The 14613-nt window shown below is 41.5% G+C and overlaps 2 protein-coding genes across 4 annotated transcripts in view; one reads left to right on the top strand and one right to left on the bottom strand.

Annotated features, from left to right (window-relative positions):
- Window positions 1–14613, bottom strand: part of LOC121378368 (neurogenin-1-like) — a 78434-nt gene that overhangs the window by 30423 nt on the left and 33398 nt on the right. The window contains exon 1 of one of the 3 annotated variants that reach the window (XM_041506507.1): window positions 6618–6904. The exons of 1 other annotated variant lie outside the window; for it this stretch is intronic. The gene's annotated coding sequence lies outside the window, so the exon portion shown is untranslated. Of the gene's footprint in view, window positions 1–3415; window positions 4373–6617; window positions 6905–14613 lie in introns of those variants that run through there. One more of the 3 variants, XM_041506506.1, reaches the window with a different exon arrangement.
- The window catches only part of LOC121379602 (protein PFC0760c-like), a 69179-nt gene that overhangs the window by 8580 nt on the left and 45986 nt on the right, over window positions 1–14613 (top strand). The gene's annotated exons all lie outside the window — the stretch shown is intronic.

Consider the following 14613-nt stretch of genomic DNA (forward strand, 5'->3'; position numbering starts at 1 on the left):
ATATATATATATATATATATATATATATATATATATGAACCCCAATCAGAGAATGGATTTGATCCAATATTTGAGTACTCCAGGCAAGCTCTTTAACGACTGAGCATGATCCTGCGAAATACACTTGATTAGATATGAAGTTTGTTTTGTTTAACGACACCACTGGAGCATACTGATTAATTAAGCATCGGCTACTGGGTGTCAAACATTTGGTATTCTGACACGTAGTCATCAGAGGAAACCCGCTACATTGTTCCTAATGCAGCAAGGGATCTTTCATATGCACCATCCCACCGACAGGATAGCACATACCACGGCCCACCGACGGAGATCGATCCCAAACCGACCGCGCATCAAGCGAACGCTTTACCACTGGGCTACGTCTCGCCCGACTAGATAATATGAAGAAATGACCCGTTTCAGACACGAAACTAAGAACAACAATGTCATAAGAGGTATATATTATATTCCTTTAAACAAATACAGCTTTTACCTTTGATAAATAGACATTATATATGCATATATATATATAATCCGTATGTATACTCATACATGTGTATATGTTTTAATTCCTACTCGACCCCAGCCTAATAGTCAACGTTTCTCACTATATCCAAACAGTTGAAGGCTTTTTACAATTTATCGTCCTGCACTTCTTATAACCAACTCAGCCGGCCTCGATGGTGTTCGTGGTTAAGCAATCGGACATAAGGCTGGTAGGTACAGGGTTCGTAGCCCCATACCGGCTCCCACCCAGAGCGTGTTTTAACGACTCAATAGTAGGTGTAAGACCACTACACCCTCTTCTTTCTCTCTCACTAACCACTAACAACTTAACAACTAACCCACCGGCCTGGACGGACAGCCCAGATAGCGGAGGTGTGTGCCCAGGATAGCGTGCTTGAACCTCAATTGGATATAAGCACGAAAATAAGTTGAAAAGAAATAACCAACCCAGTGTCCCACAACTGGTTCACCGCATATACCGTCGTACATATTGTTATGTTTTGCGTGTGGTGCATATAAAAGACCCATTGCTGCTATTGGAGAAAATGTAGCGAATTCCGTCAGAATTATCAAATGTCTGACATTCAGTAGCCGTTTATTAATTTATCAACGTGCTTTCTCTGTGACTTCCCTGCTTAAAAAGTGTTTGACAATGCCACAGTTAACATTACCGTGGTGTTAGGTGAGGTGTGTTGGTAAAGTAACAGAGAATACAAGACAATCATTGTTTAAGCAATCAGGGTTGCAATGCAATTTAATTTCAACTTTGAATTTCGTGCTTATGTCTAATTAATGTGGCAGGAACGCTATCTTGGACACATGTCTTGACTATTTGGGCTGACTGTCCATCCACGACAGTAAATTAATGGTTAGTTGCTAGTATTTAGTGAAAAACAAGGCCGTGTAGTGGCCTTACATTTTCCCCATTTGTCCAGAAACCGAGAAAATCAAATCAAATTGTTCAGACTTGCACCTATGCCACCACACCGTCCTAAACAGGAGATACGATGTCACCTATTGTTGCTGCCACAATTCAACAGTACACCAGAGATAGAAATAGGCTGTCACCTAGTGTTGCTGCCACAATTCAACAGCACACCAGGGATAGAAATAAGCTGTCAACTGTTGTTGCTGTCACAATTCAACAGTACACCAGAGATAGAAATAGGCTGTCACCTAGTGTTGCTGTCACAATTCAACAGCACACCAGGGATAGAAATAAGCTGTCATCTGTTGTTGCTGTCACAATTCAACAGTACACCAGAGATAGAAATAGGCTGTCACCTAGTGTTGCTCAGTGGCGTAGGCAGGATTTTGTAATGGGGGGGGGGGGGGCCACCTGTGTAGTGGGATATGACACAGGAACCTTTTTAAGGTTATTAATAAGCGAAAAGGTAAAAATTTCCCGGGATTGGTGGGGGGGGGGGGAGGGGGTGGGGGGCATGCCCACTACGCCACTGGTGTTGCTGTCACAATTCAACAGTACACCAGTGATAGAAATAGGCTGTCACCTATTGTTGCTGTCACAATTCAACAGTACACTAGGGATAGAAATAGGCTGCCACCTATTGTTGCTGTCACAATTCAACAGTACCCCAGAACTAGAAATAGGCTGTCAACTATTGTTGCTGTCACAATTCAACATTTCACCAGAGATAGAAATAGGCTGTCACCTATTGTTGTTGTCACAATTCAATAGTACACCAGGAATAGAAATAGACTGTAACCTATTGTTGTTGTCACAATTCAACAGTACACCAGGGATAGAAATAGGCCGACAACCTAGTGTTGCTTTCACAATTAAACAGTACACCAGGGATAGAAATAGGCTGACAACCTAGTGTTGCTGTCACAATTCAACAGTATACCAGAACTAGAAATAGGCTGACAATCTGCTGTTGCTGTCACAATTCAACGTCCAATCAGCCTATATTGATAAACTGTGTAGTAGTGGGTGTTGTGCTAAACCATTATAGCTGGTCCTGGTTGAACCAGAACCAGAACCAGACCGAGTTGTTTATATTCACTCTGGGTGGGCACCGGTACGGCGATGCGAACTCGGTAGCTACCAGTATAAGTTCGATGGCATGCTTATACTACTATGTCAGCGAGACCGGTGGTCGTTCTAGATAGATGGAGAACATTTATTTATTATCGTCTCCGTAAGTCCCACAGTAGTTACGCCCCTTCAAATCTCCATCACATACATCAAATTAAAACACAGGGACGTACCGATGCCGGAGAGGGGCGGGGCCTAAGCTTCGTTCCCCCGCGATATTACCCAGCAGTAGCGGATCAAGAAAATCCATTTAGGGGGCCCAATGACATGTGGAGGAACGCCAAGGGATCCTTGGGGGAGGTTTGGAGGGGATGGAAATTAATATATAATAAAATTATAACTGTCGCAAAACATAGTTCTGTCCTCCCCCCCCCCCCCCCTAAAAAAAAGTAATATATCAAGAGGAACATTAGTCTACGCTATTGGTACTTGCAACCCCCCCCCCCCCCCCCCCCCCCCCCCCCCCCCCCCCCCCCCCCCCCCCCCATCCCCTCTTTCCATTTCTATGTGTCCTCCAAAGTTTAACGCTGAGTACACCGCCGCGAAAACAGCCCCCTCGCCGCTACCGAAATATTTTGGTTCTAACTTCTAGCATCCTTTAGCAACATAAATCCTATTCTCGTTATCTCCCTTCAAAATATATCCTTTTTTTCAATGACAACGTGGATACATGTAGCTGTTAATATTATTATAAAATTTAGTGTATTTGTGATGATGAAACCTCAGTTTGTTTTTAAAAGAAAAAGTTAATTAAGCATGTAAGTGCACTCCCCAAGAGTTCAACGCGACACGAAAAACAAAAAGTTCTGAATTGAAATATAGAAAATATTAATAATTAAAATCGCTTACCGTGCTGAATGTGGACGTAGTCAATCCACTGACTGATACGGCGTTTAGTACGGTCCTTGTGAATAGAATTCACATGAGAGGCTGACAGTGTTTGCCGTCACTCACTTTGTGTTCTTGAAAAACTGTATAATACCCACACAATCTAGCCTTATTTTAATAATTGATCGATAGCTGCCAATAGACCAATCGCGCCATCGTATCGCTCTGACGTCACAGCAGATACTAACAGTAAATGGAACCGATGATCCAACGACAATGGTTCACTATTGAACTGCAACATAGTAAAAGCTAGCCTGCGCCGAATGCGGGCTTCGTGGGCATTGGGAGGTAAACAGGCGTGTTGACATTGTGCATTTCGCTCAGGCTATAACCGTTTATCGGCGTGACATGCAAAGTGAGAGTTGATATATCTTTTCTGTGACGTAGGAACGGCAGCGAATACCGTCCCTCCCTATGGGCCCGCCCTCTTGTTTGTCAAACGTTTCGGATGTAGTGGGTTGAAAAATAAGCGATTGCCTTCCAAGCTCCCTAGCAATAAAGCAATTATATTATTAAACATTTGACATTACTAGCAAGACGACATAATTAGCGGAATATATTAGGAAATTGCGGTTTTAAATAAGAGAACAGTTTTATATCGCCTGCATACTACAACTACTAAAAAAAAATCAATTAATTTATGGTATATGACATTCAGAGGAAACTTACATTGGATTTGAAGTTCCTGAGTTTCGGGATTATGGAAACATTTACCAGCAAAAGTTTGTAGTTTTAGAAGCCGGTGCACCTAAAATGTGTGTTGGGGTGGGGTTTTTTAAAGGGGTCCTAATTCACAAATATCTCCTAGTTAAGTAACCTAGCATCGTCTTTGCAAGTCGTTTTGCACTGCACCGTGAGATCGTAAAATTGCGAAAGTTTCTCAAGAGAGAGAGAGAGAGAGAGAGAGAGAGAGAGAGAGAGAGAGAGAGAGAGAGAGAGAGAGAGAGAGAGACGCACACAAAGGACAGACAGACGCACGAACACAGACACACACACGGAGATAGGCAGAGAGAGTGGCAGAGGCAGACACACACACACACACACGCGCGCGCGCGCGCGCGCGAGAGAGAGAGAGAGAGAGAGAGAGAGAGAGAGAGAGAGAGAGAGAGAGAGAGAGAGAGAGAGATGCACATAGATACAGAGATATGCACTGTTAGATAACTACACGGCATATAATCAGAAAACACCCCGGTTAATACATGCACTGGTTTACCCAAATGAACCTGTGTAAGAGTATCACTGTGTATAGCGGCCTGTAGAGTTGACACCTGGAGACAGCTGGGTGACAGCTGACAACATGCCAGTGATCCTAGTAGTCATGTCACGTTCGTCTCGTGCGCAAATCAATACATTTCAGTGTTTTACAATAAGTGTGTCATTTACTGTTAACATACAAGCGACTAGCCCGAGTACTCTGACTGTAAGAGAGCTAGACGGACATTTGGACATAAATAGAACGTATTTATGTCCAAATGTTCGTCTAGCTCTCTTACAGTCAGAGTACTCGGGCTAACAAGCGACATGCCAGTATTCGCATTTGTAGCTTTTCTCGTTTGCTAAGAATAGAATGAATGAATGTTTAACGACACCCCAGCACGAAAAATGCATCGGCTATTGGGTGTTAAACTATGGTAATGCAAACAAATAAGGTGATGATCAATATCAATATAAAAATTCAAGATTTAAATAAAAACAGTGTAAAGAACTGTGCAAAAATACAAATATCACAGATTGATACTGACTTTTACTCAAAATTTCAATTTGTGCTGTATTGGCCATTCTCAAAGAGAATGTTACACCCCTGCACCACGGTGAGGTTACAGCACGCGCAGGGGTGCTAAGAATAGATGATTGGGGTAAGTGCTTCTTGTTTAACGACATAACTGTCGGTTTGACACCCCTGACCTTGATTAAGCAATGTAAAATGTTAAAGTTTGTTTTGGTTAACGACACCACTGGAGCACATTGATTAATTTGTCATCGTCTATTGGATGTCAAACATTTGGTAATAATTGTGACACAGTCATCCGCTACATTTTTCCTAATGCAGCAATGGATCTTTTATATGCACTTTCCCATAGACAGGAAAGCACATACCTCGGTTTTTGTCCAGTTGTTGGAACGAGAAAACCCCAAATCAGTTGAATGGATCCACAGTGGAGGTTCGATCCTGCGACGCAAGCACCTCAAGCGACCACTCAACCGACTGAGCTAAATCCGACCCCCGTACAATGTAATGTATAGTTTCTAGAATGTAGTGGATAGCCTTTACAGTTCACTTTACCATGTAGTGAATAGCGATAACGTTCGCAGCGTATTTGACACCCTTTATGGTAGTTACAGTGCATTGGATAGCCAATGCAATGCACTGAATAGTCTGCAATGTGCAGTGGATATTCATTGTGGCATACTGAATAGGTTTTTATGACGATTCACTGAATAGTCTTTACAGTGCAATGGATAACCGTTTCGCTTCACTGAATAGTCTCTGCATTTGAATAGCATTTACGGTGAAGTGGATAGTCTTCAGAATGCAATGAATATCATTACAGTGCAATGAATAGTTGTTGTTTTTTCGGTTCACTGGATAGTCCTTACAGTTCATTAAACAGTCCAGTCTTTACAATGCACTAGGTAATCTTTGCAGTGTACTGTAAAGTCTTTACAATGTGTTAGATTTTCGCTATATGGCAAAGCGTAGTATTTACAGTGTAACAGTCTTTGCAATGCAATGAATAGCCTTTACAATGTTCATCAATAATTGTCACAGCACACATTTAAACACAACGTTCCTACAAGGTTGGTACACACGCGCTTTAACATTTGTGGCGCCACAAACGCAAAATGTTGCGCCACAGTCGCTGAATCGTATGTGCTGGTCCTGTTTCTGGGCTTGTTGGCCCATGCCGCAAAACGTTGGTGCACGTCCATTCATTTAGCAACATTGCGCTTCAACATTTGTGGCGCAACATGTTTTCCCCCTTGTGGCGCCATAAAAGTCGGATCGTGTGTTACGACCTTTACACCGAGTTACAAATATGAATGTAATGTGAACAGAAGATGGCAGAAGATTTGTGAAATGTTGTCATCCTTTCTTCACCTCGAGTCGGGAATAACAGCATAATTGCTTTCTATAAGGGGTAAAAAGTAAACTCCGACTTACATAGTGACAGAAAAATTAACAACATCCAAACGCACGTGTATCGAGCAACCTTTGCAAGCGATTCACCGAAACAGATTATCCAGGATGGCACATTCGAGTCCGCATCTGTTGCCTGATTGAAAACTATATCTCTGGATAATGGTGTTTCTGTTGTGGCTTATTCGCTGTGCACCTGTTACATAAGCACACACAACAACAAAAATGTATCTCTTAACAAATATATTCCATTTGATACTACTAGCCGGTTAAATGCTGTAAACATATGAACAGAGAACAGGCCGAGCAGACTGGCTGGAAAAGCAAATCAGGACCTTGCGGGAATATTTACAGGCAGGGGAAGTAAATGGGAATGCAGAAGGTCAGGGGTATGTAAAGCAAATGAAGATGTTGCAGTTAGGGTCAGAAGTTGGAAAAGCAAACGAAAACGTTGTGGGTAGGGAAAGCAAACGGGAATGTTGTGGGTAGGGAAAGTAAACGAAAATGTTGTGGGTAGGGAAAGCAAGCGAAAATGTTGTGGGTAGGGAAAGCAAGCGAAAATGTTGTGGGTAGGAACTGCAAACGGGAATGTTGTGTGTATGGAAACTAAACAGGAATGCTGTATGTATAGAAAGCAAATGAGAATGTTGTATGTATGGAATGCAAACGGGAATGCTGTAGGTAGGGACAGCAAACGGGAATGTCGTATGTATGGAAAGCAAACGGGAATGTTGTATGTATGGAAAGCAAACGGGAATGCTATAGGTAGGGAAAGCAAACGAGAATGCTATAGGTGGGGAAAGCAAACGGGAATGCTGTAGGTAGGGAAAGCAAACGGAAATGCTATAGGAAGGGAAAGCAAACGGGAACGTTGTAGGTAGGGAAAGCAAACAGGAATGCTGTAGGTAGGGACAGAAAACGGGAATGTCGTATGTATGGAAAGCAAACGGGAATGTTGTATGTATGGAAAGCAAACGGGAATGCTATAGGTAGGGAAAGCAAACGAGAATGCTATAGGTGGGGAAAGCAAACGGGAATGCTGTAGGTAGGGAAAGCAAACGGAAATGCTATAGGAAGGGAAAGCAAACGGGAACGTTGTAGGTAGGGAAAGCAAACAGGAATAATGTAGGTAGGGACAGCAAAAGGGAATGCTATAGGTAGGGAAAGCAAACGGGAATGCTGTAGGTAGGGAAAGTAAATGGGAATGCTGTAGGTAGGGACAGCAAAATGGAATGCTATAGGTAGGGAAAGCAAACGGAAATGTTATAGGAAGGGAAAGCAAACAAGAATGCTGAATGTATGAAAAGCAAACGAGGAAGCTGCAGGTAAGGTCAGAGGCAGAAAAAGAAAATGAGGATACTGTTTGTAGATTTACAGGCAGGGGAAGCAAATGAGAATTCTGTAGGGTCAGAGTCAGGGAAGGCAAATGAGGATACCGAAGGTAGTAAGGTTGGAAGCGGGAAAAGCAAACGGGGATGCTACTGGTAAGGGTCAAAGGCAGGCAAAGCAAATAAAGGTCAACGGCAGGGAAAGCAAACGAGAATGCTGTCGGTAGGGTCATCCGCATGGAAATCAAAGCAAGGACGCAAGCAGGGCCATAGTTGAGGGTGTAGGCAGTCGGAACAGTGGATGATGTAAACACGGAAAGGACGTTGGTACGCAGGTTGGGAAGCAGGCCAGTACGTAGGCATACACAATCATGGCTTAAAACGTGGCAACAGTAATTTCTACCCGTGTAACTGAAGTGTATTCTGTAGGGTAACCACAGGGCCTCACCAACCACCCCCCTTCTTCGCCCCCTCACCACCAACACCATCACCACAACAACTTATATTTATTTTACCTTTACAAATCCAGATTACTGCAGGTCTGTTATTAATATTACGGCACATGTTGCCGGAAAAATCCGAAATCCATACGAACACTTTGTGAGCAAAATGTTGACTCCTCGAATGTAGACTATGCCAAGGCGGTAGATAGTCAACACTTATTAAACGTTCTATTGTTGTCGTTGTTACGATGACATGCCCGGGCTTTTGCTCCCGTCCGTACTTTGGTGGGAACCTACATATGTTTATCGACACACATGTGGATACAAGGGCCCATCTGTTACAGTCGTGCTGACTTATAAAGCACGAATGTGTGTACAAGTACACCCGAGTTTAGCACATAGGTTGGCAAAACACACGATTTCAACTTCAGATAAGATGAGAAAAAAAGTTTTTTTTAGAAAATAATAATAACCGAATGCAGTGGCCTACTGAACGACATAATGGGGTCGATTTTGACAGGTACACATACCATATATATTAATGTATACATACATACATACATACATACATACATACATACACAGGGAGAGAGAGAGAGAGAGAGAGAAAGAGAGAGAGAGAGAGAGAGAGAGAGAGAGAGAGAGAGAGAGAGAGAGAGAGAGAGCGAGTGAGTGTGCATGCTGACTTGGAAGTAGACAGGTAATACTCTCTCTCTCTCTCTCTCTCTCTCTCTCTCTCCTCTCTCTCTCTCTCTCTCTCTCTCTCTGTGTGTGTGTGTGTGTGTGTTTGTGTGTGTGTGTTTGTGTTAAAATAGCACTATTTCAGACAGCATGCCGTAATTTAAAATGTACTTAGATATTATTAAACAAACATCGCTTCCCTTTCCTTTTCTTTTATTTTCCTTCAGACGAATGTACTATTAGCTGATTGCTCTAATACTCCCCCATACGGCGCCAAAATATAAATTCATCGATGTCATTTGCGGAGGCTTCATCTTCTTAACAGCATCATTCTGATTTCTAACAACTACATTTTTTTCTCATTTCTTCAATACGCTTTTCCCTTCCTTTCTTTCTCTTTCTCCTTTTTTTTCAAATTCCTTTCTTGGGAGTTGATTTGAACGCTATAGCCATGCTGAGCACGTCAGACAATTTCTTAGCTATTCGAGTAGAATTTGGAGACAATTACGTTCCCTTGAAGAACGACGCTCCGAAATAGATTTGAAACGCGAATTACCCGCTATGTTTCTGACGTGATAGGGTATAAAGAAATAACAACAATCCGCTTGATGAAGGGGGCATGGGAAGAGCCGGGTGAGCGACGGCGTGGTCGCTTTTAACTAAAACTGATTAATTTTAACCTTCGTTTCTTTTTAACGCTAAATCGACTTCTTTCGCCTATCGCACGCTTTTCGGAATATAAATCTGAGCACCGTGGATTCCAAATTGTCCCTGAAAAGACTTCCAGATTAGTGAGATAGTAAATCCAATGATTTGAAATGTCAAACGACGAATGACAAGACGGATATATAATCAACCAATTCTTGAATGTTTTTTGTTGTTTTTTTGGCGGGGGGGGGGGGGGGGGGGGGGGGGGGGGGGGGTGGGGGTTGGGGGGTTTGTTGAGAAAATGGAATTAATCTAGTGGGAAAAGAAAATCTTCAAGAAGGCGATGAAAAAAAAATTCAAACAAAAAAAAATCAAAAAAAAATTATAATAAATAAATAAATTATCGTCCTGTACGAAAAACATTAATACATGCGAAAAAAAAAAAAATCATATCATATATAAAGAGCAGGTTATGAGGCAAACACGGGTTTCTTCTCTCCCTGTCTGGAACTTTGTCAAATTTAGCATATGCTAGACATCTAAATTCGCGTAGTTAAAAAAAGTTGGGCTATTGTTAAAAAAACAATTTCTTTCCTGTCAAATATTTCTTTCCATTTCACAGAAGCATGATAAATTACACTATGGGTATTTAATAAGATATATGATAATTTACGCTATGGATATTTAATACGACATGTGATCATTTACACTATGGATATTTAATACGATATATGATCATTTACACTATGGGTATTTAATACGATATATGATCATTTACACTATGGGTATTTAATACGATATATGATCATTTACACTATGGATCATTTACACTATGGGTATTTAATACGATATCCGATCATTTACGCTATGGGTATTTAATACGACATGTGATCATTTACGCTATGGGTATTTAATACGACATGTGATCATTCACGCTATGGGTATTTAATACGACATGTGATCATTCACGCTATGGGTATTTAATACGACATGTGATCATTTACACTATGGGTATTTAATACGATATGTGATCATTTACACTATGGGTATTTAATACGATATATGATCATTTACACTATGGGTATTTAATACAATATATGATCATTTACACTATGGATATTTAATTTAATACGATATATGATCATTTACACTATGGGTATTTAATACAATATATGATCATTTACACTATGGATATTTAATACGATATATGATCATTTACATTATGGGTATTTAATACGACATGTGATAATTCACACTATGAGGATTGTGTACAGTGTAGTTAGTTAATACGACATATCATAAATGACACTATGGGGCTTATGCCCAGTGACACGGTGTTTAATTAATATGACATATGCAGGGCCGTAGCTAGCTGGGGGGGGGGGGGGGGAAGGTGGGCAGTTGCCCCCCCTCCCCCGAAAAAAATCCGGAAAGCGTTAAAGAAACTTAAAGAAAATTCTCTTCTTAACTGTTGCCCCCCAGTTGCCCCCCCCCCCCAAACAAAAAATCCTAGCTACGGCCCTGATATGACATATGCTAATTTACACTAAAGGGATTATGTGCATGTTGTGTTGTTGTTTGTTTCTTGGGTTGGGTTTTTTTTTTTTTTTTTTTTTTTTTTTTTTTTTTTTTTTTTTTGTTGTTGCTCAGTATACACTGTTTCAAAGTGTTGTTGGGTTAATGTTATTCTAATTAAAAAATTATGGGTAATTAGACAAGGGCAAATGAAACGAGTAAGCACACATATTTTCCTTTCATAGTCCGTACATCCATCCGAAACAATGTTTAACATGTGTTACATTTTTAAATTGATGTCGCGCTTTGGGGATATCCATTAACAGGCCTGAACAAAACCAGTGTTATCCCATGAGCAAACCACCCACTAGCTTTATAATAGGCTCAGGACTACCAACTGTCACGACGGAGTTGGCCAACTCGTCGATCTCACGACTTCTACCGACTTTCCACTTCTACGACCGATTATTTTGTTAATCTGAGCCACCCGTCGTAAGTTGGGAGTGAGGGAGATTACATCTCCACCGTGACAGTTGACAGTCTGAGCCTAGTATTAAGCATTCGGAATGAAAGTTAAAAGTTATTTTTATTTAACGACACTACTGGAACACATTGGTTTGGTAATCATCGGCTATTGCATGTCAAACATTTGGTAATTTTGACTTCTAGTCTTCAAGAGGAAACCCGTTACGTTTTTCCATTAGCAGCAAGGAATCTTTTATATACACTTTTCCACAAACAGGGCAGCACATACCACTGCCATTGATATACCAGTCGTTGGGCACTGGTTGGGACGAAGTAAAACACAATCAGAGAATGGGTCCACTGAGATGGCTCGATCCCATGACCTCATGGACTTTCCTCATTTTCCTCATATGCACTTTCCTCATGGACAGGACAGTGCATACCACGGTATTTGGGGTACCAGTTCTGCTGGGGCACTTGTTAGGAGGGAGGACACCCCAATTCCATGGAGGCGATCAACCTTGTGATCCATCGCACCTCGGGCGAGCGCTTCACTACTGAGCTACATCTCAACCTAGTATATCAAAGGCCGTGGTATGTGCTGCCCTGTCTGTGAGAAAGTGCTTACAAAAGATCCTAAACATCAGTTAATGGGGAAAATGTAGCGGGTTTTCTCTCTAAGACTATATGTCAGAATTATCAAAAATTTGACATCCAATAGTTGATGATTAATACATCAATGTGCTCTAGTGCTGTCATCAAACAAAACAAACGGGGTTTTTTAAATTCCGCCCGTAGTGGCGACCTTAACGCGACGTGGACAGTAAGACGTATTTTCAAATCAGATTGATTTAGTATACCTATGAACAATCATGGGTGTCAGGGTAGTAGACTGGAGGGGTCCGGACGGATACCCCCTTCCATCCACCTCGTTGAGTCTAAAACCTTCTCCTTTTTTCTTTTTTCTTGTTTTGTTTGTTTGTTTGTTTGTTGTTGACAGTGCAATACATTACCGGTACGCTATTCATGTAGTTCCAGCGAAAATGCAAAAGGGTCCGCTAAGTTGTTATTCGAATCCGCCCATGTTCAAACTAGGCACGCCCCATGTGTGTTATAAACAATACCTTGTACACCAATCACAATATTCCGGTTAGAATTGCCTCAAGGTGATGTATTCTATTAATCTAGATAGTGTATACCTTTGATATGCAAATGCTTACATATCGCCTTCATGTGCACTTTGTATAGGTTATGTGGATGGCATGTATATAAGTTGCACAGTATCAGATGAGGAATATCCGCGTCATAGTTCATTGTTCAGAGATAAGGCTGTAACAGCAACTGCTGCCCAGATTGGTAGGAAAACACAACGGTGATATATTTTGTACATAAATCAATACAAGTACCGTTACTTTTATTTAGCGTACAGGTGTTATGCAATGAATGCTACAGATTGAAGGGAGTGTAAAATAAAATAAATATGGAAATGTGATTTTCTGGAGAGTGAGAGAGAACCCCAAAAAATAGGGTTGCCAATATAAAAAACAAAAACAAAAACAAAAACAAACAAAAAACACACCAACAAACCACTACCGTTCTTTATACTATTGTAGGCCACATTATTATTTTTAGACGTGTTCTGCCTGGGTTTGTTGATACACTGTTTCTGGATCTGTCAGTTTTATTAGAAAATGTTAACATTATACCAGCAGTGGGAACTTGTTCGATCTAGCGGAGTCTATAGACACGTTTTAGGCCCGTAGGTCTTTGTCTTGTTGGGGGGGGGGTTCGGGGGTTTCGGGTTTCTGGGGTTTTCCCCCCCCCACTAGAGACTGTGCCCCTCGCCCCCCCCCCCCCCCCCCCCCACACACACACACACAACACCTCCAGATATAATTCATACGGGCCTGGGTTTAACTGTATTCGTTTATTAACCCACATATAAAATCAGTCTCTAGTAATTCAAGTATAACACCGAAGACAACTTCATTTACAACAGTGAGTTGATAGACCTTTTGTGAAACGGCCATTTGGGTTCCTTTGGCTTAGTTTGATTTTTAAATGGCGCGTGAATAAGAAAACTGGACGAAGGCAGATAACTCTAAAAAGCAAATAACTAGTGGGCGCGTCAAAGCGGGAACTCTCTAGCGTTTTACTTCCATCATAAGCCATTTCTAAAATCATCTTTCTTTTCTTATTAAACTGGCCAACTCCCTTATAACCATCACCACTTTTGTTTGACTTTATGAGCAGTTCAGTGATAATGGTAACACGGATAAACATTTAATACACGAAGAAACAAAGTAAACATGCCGAGTTGTTTGTGTAAATAAGTAGGCTAAGAAAACACGCCATTTCTAGGAATCCACCGTCCGGTTCCTAAAACTGGAAACTCCAGTCGAAGTCCGTGTCAGTGTGACTCATGTCTGGTTGAGGGTCGCTTAGGTTATTTGATCTAGAGTTCCAAGGCCAAACCGAGCGGAGTTCAGGACGGGGGGGGGGGGGGGGGGGGGGGGGGGGGGGGGGGGGGAGTATGTACATCGCGTGGGGGGAGGGAGGTGAACAAATAAGTCCCATTTTTAGTTCAGTAGTGCCTTCTTCTTCTTCTTCTTCTTTCCTTTTGTTTGTTTGTTTGTTTACTTGTTTGTTTGTTTGTCTTGATGAAAAAACGACTCCTAACAGTGGCGGATCTAGAAAATCCATTTAGGGGAGAGCCTTATGACATGAGGCGGAAGAAGAAAAAGAAAATTAATATATAACAAAATTATAACTGCTAACACCCACCCCCCCACCCCCCCACCCCCCCCCTTAGATCCGCCTCTACATTACCGTGTCCTGGTATGGATTAGACACAGGGAAGGGAAAGGGGGGTGTGGGGTTTGTCATATTGTATTAAACGTCAGTCCAACCAAAAAATTAAGGAAAATAGAAAATTTAAAG

This window comes from Gigantopelta aegis, chromosome 8, assembly GCF_016097555.1.
Source record: "Gigantopelta aegis isolate Gae_Host chromosome 8, Gae_host_genome, whole genome shotgun sequence".
NCBI lineage: Eukaryota > Metazoa > Mollusca > Gastropoda > Neomphalida > Peltospiridae > Gigantopelta > Gigantopelta aegis.